Below are 14,284 nucleotides of genomic sequence, written 5' to 3'. Positions count from 1 at the left end.
TCCTGAAGGAGGGACCCGGGAGCGCTGCCTTGAAGGATGTGTGGCAATCTTTGGGCCGTCAAAGATTGGGCAACATCTTCGTGGTCCTAGAGATACTCAAACTCTCATTGCCTGGAATTTCTGCTGTAGAAATTGCAGGAAAGAGAGTTGAGATATTAGAGCAGGTCAGCATTATTTAAAGGAGAGCAATTGGTAAAGAAGTTACATCCCAGGTGAACCCAGGGTTGAGCCCAATGAGTGGGGCAGGAAGCCCAGAGGCAGGAAATACCAGGGTATCACCTCTGCTTACACCGCTGCAGACTCCAGCATCCTTCTTTCCTAATCCCAAGCTAAGCCCTTCCTCCCCCACTCCCTGAAGCTCTCCAGACCCACTCCCTATCGTGTCAGCTGACCCTGCCCAATTGCCCATCTTCCTGCTCCAATTCAACACTCCCCTAGCTCAGAAATTGCTTGGTGATATTGGGAACAGTGAGGCCTGACTCTGTTAGTTCAGAGCAAAATGGCCTTTTTTTAAAAAAGGATATTGCATTCCTCGTGATATATGGACAACTCAAGAGAGCAGAGAAGGGCACGGGCGGGAGGGGAAGGTGAGGAGTTGGACTCCAGGGTGGCTGGAGCCTTGTCAGGCAGGGAAGGTGGCTGATTCCGCTGACTCATGGACTCTTGGTCCCATAGAGCTGGGCCCAGGCTGAACTGGGCTAGAGAAAAAGCCCTGGGTGCTTATCGGCTGGGAGGGATAAGTACCAGGACTGCCAGTGAACCAGGGGCTGTGGAGAGCTTATTCTTTCTAGGGAGGCAAGAAAGGTGTGGAATTTAGCTTCTGTATTGTCCTATTGGACAAGAGTGAGGCAGTGAGATGGGCTGGAGTGAGAAGGTTTCCCTGGGAGCCACATTCAGGCCCAGGAACTGCAAGTGATTTGCCTAGGATCATATAGCACATCAGTGAGTGGCTCTGTTACTAGAACCCAGGAGTGTGTGTGTTTGTGTGAATGGTGTGAATGGTTCACTCGTTTTTATTGCTGAGTAGTTGGTTCACTCATTTTTATTGCTGAGTAGTAGTACACGCTATACCTGTAACACAATTTAGTTTAACCATTCACTGGTTGGAGGGCATTTGAGTTGTTTCTAAGTTTTGGCTATAAATATTTGTTTGTTTTAATTAACAGATTTTATTATTATTATTTGAAACGGAGTCTCACTCTCTCGCCCATGCTGGAGTGCAGTGGTGTGATCTTGGCTCACTGCAGCCTCCGCCTCCTGGGTTCAAGCAATTCTCATGCCTCAGCCTCCTGAGTAGCTGGGATTATAGGCATGCACCAACACGCCTGGCAAATTTTTGTATTTTTAGTAGAGACAGGGTTTCACCATGTTGGCCAGGCTGGCCTTGAACTCTTGACCTTAAGTGATCCAGCTGCTTTGGCCTTCCAAAGCGCTGGGATTACAGGTGTGAGTCACTGCGCCTGACCGACAGACTTTTTTTAAAATTTATTTTTTTTTTTATTTTTTAGAGCGGTTTTAGGTTTACAGTACAGCTGAGTGAAAAGGACAGAGTTCCCATATGACTCCCTCCTGTCCTGCTCACAGGGCACAATCATTTTACTGCGCTGAACGTCCCCTGTGCTCCATCCCTCCCTCGATCCCTCCCTCCAGAACCCCTGACACAGATCTTTTTACTGTCTCTACAGTTTTGCCAGAGCTTTTTTTGTTTGTGTCTCTTTAGAATTTTCTGAGGGTTCCCTCTTGATCTCTAGGCCCAACCATGCCTTACTACAGAGCCTCCTTGGAACGCAGGCCCCAGGGGAGTTAGTTGCAGGAGTGTGTGAGCAGCCTGCAGATGAACTCGAATTGCTTTCTTTCCAGGACCGACTATTGCCAGAATAGGCTGATTCAGCCCCATTCCACTGGTTGAGCTGTGGCCTCAAGAGGGCTCCGTGCTCCCGGCCCTGTTTGGGGGTGAAGGAGAGCAGAGGAGAGGAGGAGTGGCCCTGTCAACTGAGAGCTCAGCTCTGGGGGCCTTTTCCAACCCCGAGGCCCTGGGACACCCCAAGCACTCAGCTCCTTTACAACCCAGCTCCGAAGCCAGCTGCCTGGTCTTCTCTCTCCCGGTGCCTCTGGCTCAGCCTGGGGCTGCCTCCTGGCCTGCAGGCTCCCCTCTGAGTCCCACTTTCATTTCTAAGCAGACAGGAAAATAAGCAATTGGTTTTTGGATATTACATAAGCCGGTGAGAGAAACTTTAATAAGGAAAAAAGCAGAGGGAGGGGTCCGAAGCTCTTAAATGGAAAACTACAAAAAGCCCACCCTTTCCAACTCAAACCGAGACAGCTGCAAATCTGCTATGATCAGCGAGATAGTGCAGGTGGCCCCAGGCCTTTGGGAGAAGACTGGCCCAGCCAGCCAGGACTCTGCCATGTCCCACTGCAGGGTTGAGACCAGGCAGGGTTCTTCTCCTTCGCTCCCACCCCAGCTTCTGCGGACATCCTCTTTGTTCACACTTTTCTGCACCTCCACATTCACACTTTCATGTGATTCTCAACCTTGGAGGCCGGGCAGGCTGGGACTTCAGACTATCAGGGGGCACACAGGATGTAGGGTGGGAGGGACTGCAGAGGGGAAAGTCAACTACCTCCTTTTACAGATAAAGGAACTTGGGGTGAAACTTGCTGTTTATGCAGAACAGGGGCCGCAGCTCAGTTTCAGAGTGCCCAGGGCAGTGCCCCTTCTGGTCCTCAGGGAGATGATTACACATAGTGTTTTGCAGGGTGTCCGGGCGAGGAAACGGGATTTGGAGAAGGGGCTCTCCCTTGTCCAGGCCTTTGGACTCCTAGTTTGGCATTCTTGACTGTTCCGTGTTTTCTTTATGGTTCTAGCCTATTTCAGGTTGAGTAGACTGTCCAGATGAGGCCATTGGGGTGTGTGTGTGTGTGTGTGTGTGTGTCTGTGTCTGTGTCTGTGTGTGCGCGCGTGGTGTTTTTAGGGTGGGGAAAGATGGGTTGTGGGCATGGATGGCAGGGAGGAATAACTGACTTGGCAGGAGGAGGTGAAAGGTTAGGAAGGGCCTCATGGATCCTGCCATATGCTTGATCATGTGCCAGCTGCCCAGGCTTAGAAGATTCTCATTCAGAACATATGGCCCTGAGCAGCCACATGGGTGCTGGTGTAACCTCTGTCCTGCCTTTTCTTAGCCCCCTTCAGTTCTAGAGTCCAAGGAATGCTGGCAGACAGGCCCATGAATCCCCATCTCCCCACAAACCTGGTATCCTGTGAATAGGAGCCCCAGAGGGCTGAGAAAGGAAGATGGGTGACCCTATCTCTATGACCAATTGCTGACCTGCTTTGAGGTCCGTGGTGGGGTTGGGACTTGAAGCCAGCAACTGAGAGGCACTCCCCCTCCCACTGACCACAGCGAGGGGACATCTGTCCTGCATCTGATGGCACTGTACTTTTCCCAGTGACTAACTCCTGACCCAGTCTCTTGGATTATCTTTAAGAAAATATTGGGAAATGTGAGAAGGCAGGAAAGGCTTGGGGTTATGGACAGAATGTTTGTGTCCCCCAAAATTCATGTGTTGAAGCCCTACACCCCCCCCCCCACACCCCCCAATGTAAAGGTATTTGGAGATGGGGCCTTTCTTTGGGAGGTAATTAGGTTTAGATGGGGTCATGAGGGTGGGGCCCCATGATGGGATTAGTGTCCTTATAAGAAGAGGAGAGACCAGAGCTCTCTCTTTCTCCACTATTTGAAGATATAGTGAGAAAGCCGCCATCCATAAGCCAAGAAGAGGGCTCTTACCAAGAACTGAATCTTTTGACACCTGGAGTGTGCAGTTCCCAGTCTCTAGAAATATGAGGAATAAATGTTGGTTGTTGACACCATCCAGTTTATGGTATTTTGTCATAGCATCCCAAGCTGACTAAGACACTTGGTGACCTCCTTTTGCTGGATTGTGGAGATACAGGATAGTCCTTGTCCCAGTTGTTTACATTCATAGAGGGGTATACGCAAGTGCATAGGAAGGCCGTGTGAAAAGAAGCAGGCCACGGTTCAACACCCTAAGGGAGGTACAAAGAGGGCGTGGGTTCAGGGGTGAGAGCAACCTTCTCTTAGCGTGGACCTGAGTGGGGGCAGTTTGTGTCTGAGCCTGATCTCAAACTATGGGTAAGAAATTGATAAATGGCAGTGGCAGGAAAGACTGTTCCAGGTGGCAAGAATGGCATGAGGAAGGCCACCAGACAAGAAATGGTGTTGTATCTGGGAACTGGGTGAGGTATCAGTGTATTCGATGCATGGAGTGTAGGTGGAAGAGGGATGACAGAGAAACCTTGGGCAGAGCTTGCGCCATGTCATGGAGGACCTGGAAGTCTAAGTCTGGGCTTTGCTGAATTATCAGTGAGGAGCTGCGGATGGATTTTGAGCTGGAGATGGCATGATGAGAGTGCTGCTTGAGGACGATTATTGAGCAGAGTTGCACAGGATGGACTGGAGCAGCATCACGTGATGTTGGTAGTCTGGGCAGAGGTGGGTGGCCATACAAAGAGGTGCAGGCTGTGTGCTGGGGAATCTTAGGGAAGAGAAAGGCTCCCCACCATCAGCCTGGCTGGAGACATATGACCAACAATGTGTATGAAAAATGGGGAAAAGGTATAAAAAAAGTATGTAATGAATTGCCAGATGGGATATGGTCAAGTGACAAAATACATGTTTTGGGCTGATAGAAAAGGATGAATCAACAGTGGCTGGAGAGAAGAAATGGGCCTCTTGGACCAGGTGGGACTTGAGCTGATTCTTGAACATGGGAGGATTTGAGAGTAAAAGGAGTATTGGTAAAGGAGAGAGGGAGCGGCTCTGGCACGGAACAGTAGGGTAAGGGTACGTGATTAGACCCTGAAGGCAGGGACTGAGGCCAGACTAGGCTGAGCTAATCATATTATTCCTGGATACAGTGTATTATTAAACTCGGGACTCCTGGGCCTTGAAGGTTGGGGTCGTTAGGAAGGCCCAGGTGAGGGTCTCCAGCTCCTGCCCTCTGCAAAGCTCCAGATCTCTATGCCCACCCAGCCAGGACCTCCACAAAGTCTTGAATAGGCTAGCCTCATCTCTTCTGGCCAGTCAGAAGCCAGAATTCTCACCTCAACCTCTATGCTAAGACCGGGCCTTTCTGTGGGAAGCACAGAGCCAGGGAAGAAACGCGGCCCGGGAGGCAGGTTCTGAGAAAGGAGCCTGGGCTGTAGGAGTCAACGAAAAAGTCACACTTTTGAGATCTTGTCTGATCCCCTCACCTGGTCCTAGGTCTCCTGGGTGCCCACAGGGGCCCCTAGATTTCTATGAGGAAATCTATATTTTGAGATCCAAAGGTGCAGCTATCCCTGGCACCCTGCCTTCCCTCCACTCTGCCCTTGGTGGCTTCACCAGGAGACTTATTTGTTTTTTTCGAGACCGAGTCTTGCTCCGTCACCCAGGCTGGAGTGCAGTGGCACGAGAAACTTCTTTAATGTTCCCTTTGGTTGTTTCTGAAATGGGTCTTTGTAGAGGGGAGACAAAAACTCAGTTCATGGCTGTAGTCCTGGCCTGATTCTGAAGTGCTGGGTGTAGGGGCAGGAGAGATGATGGGGAGCCATCCCTGCTGGGGGCACATCTATCCTGCACCCTCCCCTGTCTGAGGCAGCGGGGAGCCCATGGTAGTTATCATTCCACCTGCCTGGGGAGCAGTCCAGGCTGGCCCCATCTCCTCATCCTGGCCCAGGAATCTAACTCTAGACTGCTGGAGATGTGTATTGATGACTCCAGTTTTGATCTTGTGGGAGGGTCAAAGCTGTGGGGAAATGATCCAAGACAGGCCAAGGGATAAGGAGTATTTGGGGTCCGGTAATTTGACCCTGTATCTCTGCTCTCTCTCAACCCTGGCATTTGTTCAGGTGACTGAAGGCTAAGTTTCTGGTGGGTACCTCTTGGTAGGGGCACTTGAGTGACTAAAGAGGAACTTGCAGCCTGGGAGGGAAGAAGCACAATGTCATGGCTCCATACGCATGTCCCATGATACGTGGCACCATTAGAAGAACCTGTGCCTCCTGACCCCCTGCCACGCAGCCCATGGAATCAGGGCTGCACAAACACTGAGCGGGTTCCCGTGTTGGCTTTAGAGTGGGCATGTATCTTGAAATCATTTCAGGAGAGGTCTTTCTCCCTCTGCCTTTGCAAAGGCTTTGCTGCTGCCTTCAGTCCAAAGCTCATTCTTGGGGGACTCGCATGCTATTTACAGAATAGTCAGGTCTGGCCACTCACTGCTTGTAAAGAGCTGGCACTTGGACTTCAACATGCTGGGATGAAATCGCAGGTGCACTGTCACTTAGAAGCAGGGATGGGGCATCGGTGGGTGGAATGGTGGCTCCCCAGGGTGGGGGTCAGAGCCCCCACCCTGCTCTGGCAGTGGTGTACAGAGGGACATGCTCTGGCAGTGGGGTAATTCCAGTGGGCACAGTCTTTTGAGGGTTGGGCCCTGGAGCATACAGCATGAGGGCTCCCACAGACCCAGGACTGAGAGCCTCCTGTTGGCATCTTGGACACCAGCCCAGCGTTTCTGCATTCCTCACACAACCTGGGAGATGAAAGAGTGAACAAACTGCCAACCCTCTGGCCCTAGGGCCTCTGAACTGAGGAAATGGCTGAATAATGAATGAGGCCAGAGCACTTCAGAGAGGTGGCCCTGGGGACCGTGTGGGCAGCAGGAGAGGCATGGACAGGTTGGGGGAGTGGCTGGCATGTGCAGAGATGCTGGGAGCCCGATGAGGTCGTGGCTGTGGCTTCTGCTGCAGGTTAGGGCTATTGACTTGCATGGAGGAACATGGCCCACAGATTGTGTTGCAAACCCTCAGTCTGTCGCACATCTGACATCCTGTTGCTGTTCCTATTGTACTTCATACCTCAATAGTTTGTGGAGCTGGATTTATGCTGGATGCAGGGAGCCCCTCCTAGGATGAGGGCTGCAGAACAGGAAACTACTCCAGGGCATCTGGGTGGTGGTACGTACATGTGACTTCCAGCAGGTATTGGACAAGGGCAGCTTGCATGGCAGTACCCAGAGGGAACTGAGGGTCCTCGGGTCATCCCTGCCAGATACTTGCTTGCTTTTGGTGATGAGACACTCTCTTCTCCTGAGGCTGCCCTTTTCATTAAGCCGTTCAATAGGAGGGTATTCAAACCTGTGACCTGGGAGTCCCTGCGCCTCTTGTTTTGTCTGTTGTTTTTATGCTTTCGGCATGGCCTAAAAGGGGCAGCATCTCCTACAGCTCAGCCAGCAGGAATAACGGAACACACCTGTGTTAAGTGCTTGCTATGTGTCCGGTAGTTTTCTTGTTGAATTTGTGTGATAGTTTGTGTAAGTCCTGGTATCATCCCTTCTGAAGAGGAGTAGACTGAAGTATAGAGAGACCATGTAACTTGACCTAAATCACACAGCTAACAATGGGTGGGCTGGATCCAGATTTATGTGGCTGAGCTAAGATTTGAATCCTGGTCCCTTTTCCTGTCCATCTGCAGCTTGGGGAGGTTCTCAGCCTTCTATTGGGCATTTTGAGGGCCTTTCAGTCAGGTTCACTGTTGGGGCAGCTTCTCAGGGCTTACCACTCCAGTCCCCCAGCTCTCTAAAGCCCTTCAGGGCATAAAGCAGGCACTACAGCATGTGCTGGACCAGGGAGACTGCCTGGTCCTGGATCCCCTTCACAGGAATTCCTTCTCCTCTTTCTTTGCAAAGGCTGGTTGGTGCATGGGGAGGTTCTGTATTTGCCAGCTTTTTCCCAACCACCTTATAGCCCTGTGTCTGGTCCTATGCAGGGGCACTTTCCTGGGCTTTCTCTCTCTGCCAGCACCAAGCATGTCACCGTAGCAAGCAGGAGATCCTTTCTACCTCCTCTCAGCTCAAAGCATTGAAGACAACATCCCTGGGCTCTGATTGGCCCACGGCCCTCCTGTCCACATTCTTCTAGGTGGCAATCAACCCTGCCACATAAGCAGAACCCTCCCAGGCCTGCCCTGGCTGGTTGTAATAAATACTGGCGAGATCAAAGCCCAGCCAAAGCCCCTTTGCATAGGGTCCATTGCCCCGCCTGCTCTGCCAGGCACCTGCATCCCTAACTTGAAGAGCTGGAGTCAGGAGCATCAACTCTGGCCCTGGAAAGATGGTTTGGAGAAAAGGTTTGCAGCTTTAATGTTAGCTAGCCTGGATCAACAAGGGGCTGGGAAGGTCCTGGGAAATACTTGTGTGCACACACTGCTTAGGAGCCTGGAGGGAGAGGGAGGATGGGGCAGGCAGGGGGTAGACCCCTCCTCGAGGGAGCTTTGCTGAAAGTTTGAGGTCACCCTGGCCCCGCTCAGGGGCCTTTCCAGAAGTGTAGTTCTCCCCTGTTGACCAGCCAGGCCCCTCTTCAGAGCTCCTTCTCCAGGCTGGTCCCTTGGGCTCCTTGCCTCCATCAGTTCTGACATCCTGCCTCCCTCAGGCTGGGCTGGGCTCCAAGCTGGACAGCACAGAGCAGAGACACCTCTGGGCAAGGCCATGTTAGAACAACTCTCTAAGCCTGGAGATTCCCTTCAATCCAAATGCACATGTCATTGCATCTCACAACAAATTTCTCTGTCGTTCATGTTTTATTAGTATAAGTGCCTTAAAAGCAGATCAGAGATTCAACTAATTTGCTCATTAGTAAAAGGAAATTAGCCATTTGAGATCTGTTCTAATAAAATTAGCTCGGTGACAAACGCTTTGTTGCTGTGTTTATTAGATTACCATACTCCCTGAATTTTAAAGGCCAGAGCAGTCGTCAGCAACTCTTCAGGGTATTCTCCTAGTTTCTCTCTTCCTCTTTTTTGTTCTTCCTTTCAGGCCTGTGGAGATTGTTTTTCCCTTTCAAGGCTAATTGGGAAGGCCTGACCCAAATCTGTGCCCTATTCACACAATCCCAGGAGCCCCAGGAGTGCCCGATCCCTCCCCTCCCTCTCTGCTCCCCCTTCCCAGCCTCTCCCTGCCCCAGCCCCATCCTTTAAGGCTTTCCATGTTGCTGGTCCTTTAAATGAAGCCAGCACCTCTTGCCATCCATCATCTCCCAGGCCAGTGACAGACCCTCAGCAGCAGCCCTCCCCACTCCTCTGGGTCTCCTTGCCCCATGGAACCTTCTGAATTATCCTCCAGGTGAAGAGTACCCTATGAATTCATGCTTTGGCTTCACCCAGTTGCTTGTTCCCATCCCCTGGAAGTGGTCCGCCATCAGTGCGGTCAGATTCTGCATTTGCCTCCACCTTGCACATGTGTGCTGGCTGTCTGAACCTTGACTTATGGCCAGGAAGCTCATGAGGCATCCATCATATAGTGAGCTTCCTGGAGTCCCACCTGTGTCTGAGGCTGGGCAAGGAATGTGTGATTGCGGGAAGCTCCTAGTGAACCCAGGAGTGTAAGATTAGCAGCACGTGCTGTCTATATCACTATGGAGATGATGGCTGGCACTTCTTTGTGGAAGCATTTCATCCCACCTGATGTATCCTTTTCACACCTACCACGTGCATTTACTTTGTGGCAGGCACTGAGGGTGGCCACACTTTATTTGCCCGCCTTTGTGGAATCTTCTGGGTGATATTAGAAACATGTTGTTCTTGTTTTATTTTATTTTTTTTTGAGATGGACTCTCGCTCTCGCCCAGGCTGGAGTGCAGTGGCACGATCTCGGCTCACTGCAAGCTCTGTCTCCCAGGTTCACACCATTCTCCTGCCTCAGCCTCCCAAGTAGCTGGGACTGCAGGTGCCCGCCACCACGCCCGGCTAATTTTTGGTATTTTTTAGTAGAGACGGGGTTTCACCATGTTAGCCAGGATGGTCTCGATCTCCTGACCTTGTGATCCACCTGCCTCAGCCACCCAAAGTGCTGGGATTACAGGTGTAAGCCACCGTGCCCGGCCGTTCTCATTTTAAAGAGACAGGACTGGCCGGGCGCAGTGGCTCGTGCCTGTAATCCCAGCACTTTGGGAGGCCGAGACGGGCGGATCACGAGGTCAGGAGATCGAGACCATCCTGGTTAACACGGTGAAACCCTGTCTCTACTAAAAATACAAAAAAATTCGCTGGGTGCGGTGGCGGGCGCCTGTAGTCCCAGCTGCTCCGGAGGCTGAGGCCGGAGAATGGCGTGAACCTGGGAGGCGGAGCTTGCCGTGAGCCGAGATCGCACCACTGCACTCCAGCCTGGGCGACTGAGCGAGACTCCGTCTTAAAAAAAGAAAAAAAGAGAGACAGGACTGACATTTGCAAAGTTCCCCAAGGTTACCCTGCTTGTAAGCTGCAGAGTAAGTTTCTTTTTTGGGGGGTTGGGGGAGGGATGGAGTCTCATTCTGTCACCCAGGCTGGAGTGCAGTGGCATGATCTCCACTCACTGCAGCCTCTGCCTCCCAGGTTCAAGGGATTCTCCCGCCTCAGCCTCCTGAGTAGCTGGGATTATAGGTGCATGCCCTATTAGCTGCATGCCCAGCTAATTTTTGTATTTTTATTTTTAGTAGAGACAGGGGCTTTGCCATACTGGCCAGGCTGGACTTGAACTTCTGACCTCAGGTGATCCACCCACCTCGGCCTCCCAAAGTGCTGAGATTAAAGGCGTGAGCCACTGCACCCAGCCTGCAGAGTAAGAATTTGAACCCAGGCTGTGTGTCTTCAAAGCCCCTGACTTTCACCACTAGGCTACATGGTGTGCCTGGATGAATGTCTGCTGCCTGCCCTCACTGGCGTGTGACATGGGAGCTTCCTGAACGTGGGTCTCTGCCTCATCATCTCTGTATTCCTCACAGTGCCTAGCACCGATGTGGCACATAGTGAGTGCTCAGAAACATCTACTGAGTGAAGGTAGCTTGGAGAGAGATGATCAGACAGCCCAAATTAATCTGGGGTTGGAGGCTTGTTGCAGGGCGTCCAGGATGATCCAATAGAACCTGGGCGCTCTGCCTTCTTTCCCTTAGCTGTCAGCAGCCCCCCGCCCTAGCCCCAGTCCCTGTTTGCCCCTTCTAGATTCCTTCTATCCTGATACAAATCACTGGCTCAGACAACAGCGATGTATTTATCCCACAGGATGTGACTCTGAATATTAGAATGTCAGAAGTGGCTGCCTTCGCAATAAGTTGCTGTCAGAGAGGAAATAAAGGGGGAGTTGCAGTTATTTAATTTGGAGCATGCTGGCAACAGGCTGGGCCTGAGGATGCACTGCTATTTCCCCAGCAGCTAGGGCACCTGCCCTGATTCTCATCCTCCCTCGGGCCTGGGCGGGGACTGGTCACACCTCCCTCCAGCCCCTGGGTCCTAAGTAGGTTCCTGGCAAGATCTCGCCTCCCTCCAGGGCTCTGCCCCCTCCTCCACCTCTGCAACCCTAATCTGCCTTGGTGGCTTCAAGTCTTTCTTAGCCCTTCCAGTCCTCAGTGTGCCCTGCGTTGTCACCCCTGCTCTTTGTCCTCCACCCCCCTGCCCAACCTCCTGTCTCCTGGCTTCCTTACGATATCTCCTCACTCATTTATCCCTTCCACTCCTGTGAGGTTCTTAAAGAACAAGGAAGCGAGGGTTCAGAAAGGCTGGGTATCCGGGTCTTCTGATTCCGTAGGATGAGACGCTAACGGAGGCCAGGAAGAAGGGTTCAACTGTCCCTGAGTGCCTCCTGTGGGCGAAACTTTGGGCTAGCAAGATGAGTGAGATGTGCGGTTCATGCCGAGTTGGGATGTGGTGGGGAGTGTGCTCTTGCTCACAGGGGTGGGGTGGGGTTGGGGCGGCCAAAGAAGGGATGGGCACTGGCCAGAGGAGGCTGTAGATGGGGCCTTCCTGAGTGGTAAATACTTGGGATCTGAATCTCCTTTCCTCTAATGGCAGGTGAGTCTCCTTTCTTTGGTTTCGGCCTCAGGGTGCTCTGGGGCGCAGCATAGGCAGAGGGCACTGGAGTGAGAAAGTATAGTCAGGCTGAGACTCGGGAGCTGCTTTTCTTGATGGAGACAGTATCCCTCTTTATAGTGCTGGACCTTGGGGTATGAACCATGTGCACTGCTGGTCCCAGCCTTCCCAGGAGAGCAGTCTGGGTGACTATTCAGACCAAGTTGCCCCAGAGAGATAGAGGAGCACAGACTTTGGAGTCCATTACATTAGGACACAAATCCAGGCTCATCAGGTGCATGGCCTCAGGCTAGTTGCACAGCCTGCCCGGGCCTCAGATTCCTCATCTGGTGTCCACGTGTCAGGAGAGTTGTGAGGGTGAATGGAAACTGGGAGTGATGTATCTGAGGAGTGGCCCTGTAGCTGGGAGGCAAGGCCCAGATGGACTTTCAGCCAGGCGTAGGCAGGAGGTTGCTGGAGCTGGAGCCTGCAGGGTCCATTTAGCTGAAGCTCCTGGGCATCCTGAGTTGGCCCAGAATCAGCTTCTGTTCAACCCCAGCCCCTGCCTGGTGAATCAGCCCTCTGGAGAAAGGGCATGTCTCCCTTTCTCTCTCCCTGGGAGTGGGGCAGCCCATGCTGGTGAGAGGCCCTAGCTCTCTGTGGAAAGAGGAGAGGGACCTGTAGGCTGCTAGATCTGTGTTCACCTTGTTTCCTGCTCTGCTCCTTCCTGAGCCCCAGACTCCCACTCAGCACTGCTCTCTGCCCAGAGTTACACCTCCAGGTGTCCTTCCCTGATCCAGGGCTCCAAGGAGACCTCCATTGCTGGATCTCCCATGGTATAGAGTGTGAGCTGCTGAAGAGGCATCAGAGTGTTGGGGGAAAGGCATGAAGAAGAGGGACCTTGGTTCTAGTCCCAGATGGGCCACTTGCCAGCTTTGTGAGCTGGGCAGTTGCTTTACCTCTTAGAGCCTTGTCTGCATCTTGGGAAGGTGGCTATAGAACAGCTCATAGACTACTGTGGGGGCCAATGGGCTGATTTAAGTATTGGCATGGTGCCCAACACACAGTAGGTGCAGTTTCTCCTCCTTGAGCACAGAGTTGAAGCTTGCAAGGGCTCTCACCACAAATGCAGCAGCCCCTGACCTTCCTCACCCCACTCTCCCAAATCCAAAGTGTAGAGGTGAAGGGAACTTCAAATAGGAAGGTGTCTTGATTCTTCTAACATTTTTTCTGCCCCTTTCTCTTCCTCCTCTCCTCTGGGTCTCCCATTACAGGTATATTGGCACAATTGATGTCATCCCACCAGTCTCTGAGACTGTTCATTTTCCTTCAGTAACTTTTTCTTTTTGTTCATCAAATTGGATAATTTCTACTGACTTATCTTGTTATCATGCATTCCTTTAGCTCTTTAAATGTGGCTTTCTTTAATCTTTAAATGCATTTCTAGCAGTTGTTTTTGAAGATTTTGTCTGCTAACTCTAATATATGGGTCTGCTTAGAGTTGATTTATATTAATTTTTTTCTGAATATGGGTTATCTTCCTTTTTTTTACATGTTGTAACATTTTTGTTGAAAACTGGACATTTTAGATAATATGTTGGTCAAACTTTGGATTCTGATATTTCCCCCCTTGAGAGTTGTTGTTGGTTTTTTTGTTCTGTTTTGTTTTATAGCAACATATTTGAACTTAATCTGGGGAATCTCTCTCCCTAGTGTTGCATAGCTGCTAATGTCTCTACTCAGTTTTTTACAAATCTTTTTATTTTTATCCTGACTTCTTAAAATTTGTCTCTATGTCTGATTAACTTGGTGGTCATCCAGCAATTGATCAGAGATGTGTGCAAATATATTGAGCCATAAATGTCCCATCCTCTGACTGGGGGAGCACCTTAAAAGTTCGGGCAGTTTTCTAGTCTTCCTTCCTTTTACTTCCCACCAGGCCATTTCAGGTCTTCCCTGTGTGTCAACCTTTCAGCTTATCAGGAAGAGATACTTCTTCAGCTGCTCTGTGGCTCTCACTTCCAGGAGCTACCTGCTAAATTTCTAGTTGTTGTTGTTGTTGTTGTTGTTGTTGTTTTCTCTGTTGTTTGTCCCAGTTAGGACTGTAACCTCAGTCCAGCAGAGCCATGGGCCCTGCCCATTTGCTTTCCTGCTGAACCAGCAGATTTTACTGTCTAACCCTGGACACCTACAAGCTTGAGGCCTTCTGCTCCAAATCAAGTCAGCCCTCCTGCTGTCAAGATGCCCTCTGCCCTTTTTTTCTCTTTTTTTTCCCCAGTGGTTAGCCCCACCCAAGAAGAGCCACAAAAAGACAGGGGTGGGGATGGGAAGAGCAATAGGCTAGAACTTTGTGGACTCCTACTTTTCTTATCCAAAGTTCAATTTTTTATGAACAAAATGAACAAATG

This window comes from Symphalangus syndactylus, chromosome 3, assembly GCF_028878055.3.
Source record: "Symphalangus syndactylus isolate Jambi chromosome 3, NHGRI_mSymSyn1-v2.1_pri, whole genome shotgun sequence".
In the NCBI taxonomy this organism is placed as follows: domain Eukaryota; kingdom Metazoa; phylum Chordata; class Mammalia; order Primates; family Hylobatidae; genus Symphalangus; species Symphalangus syndactylus.
Note: the sequence above shows the minus strand (reverse complement) of the source record.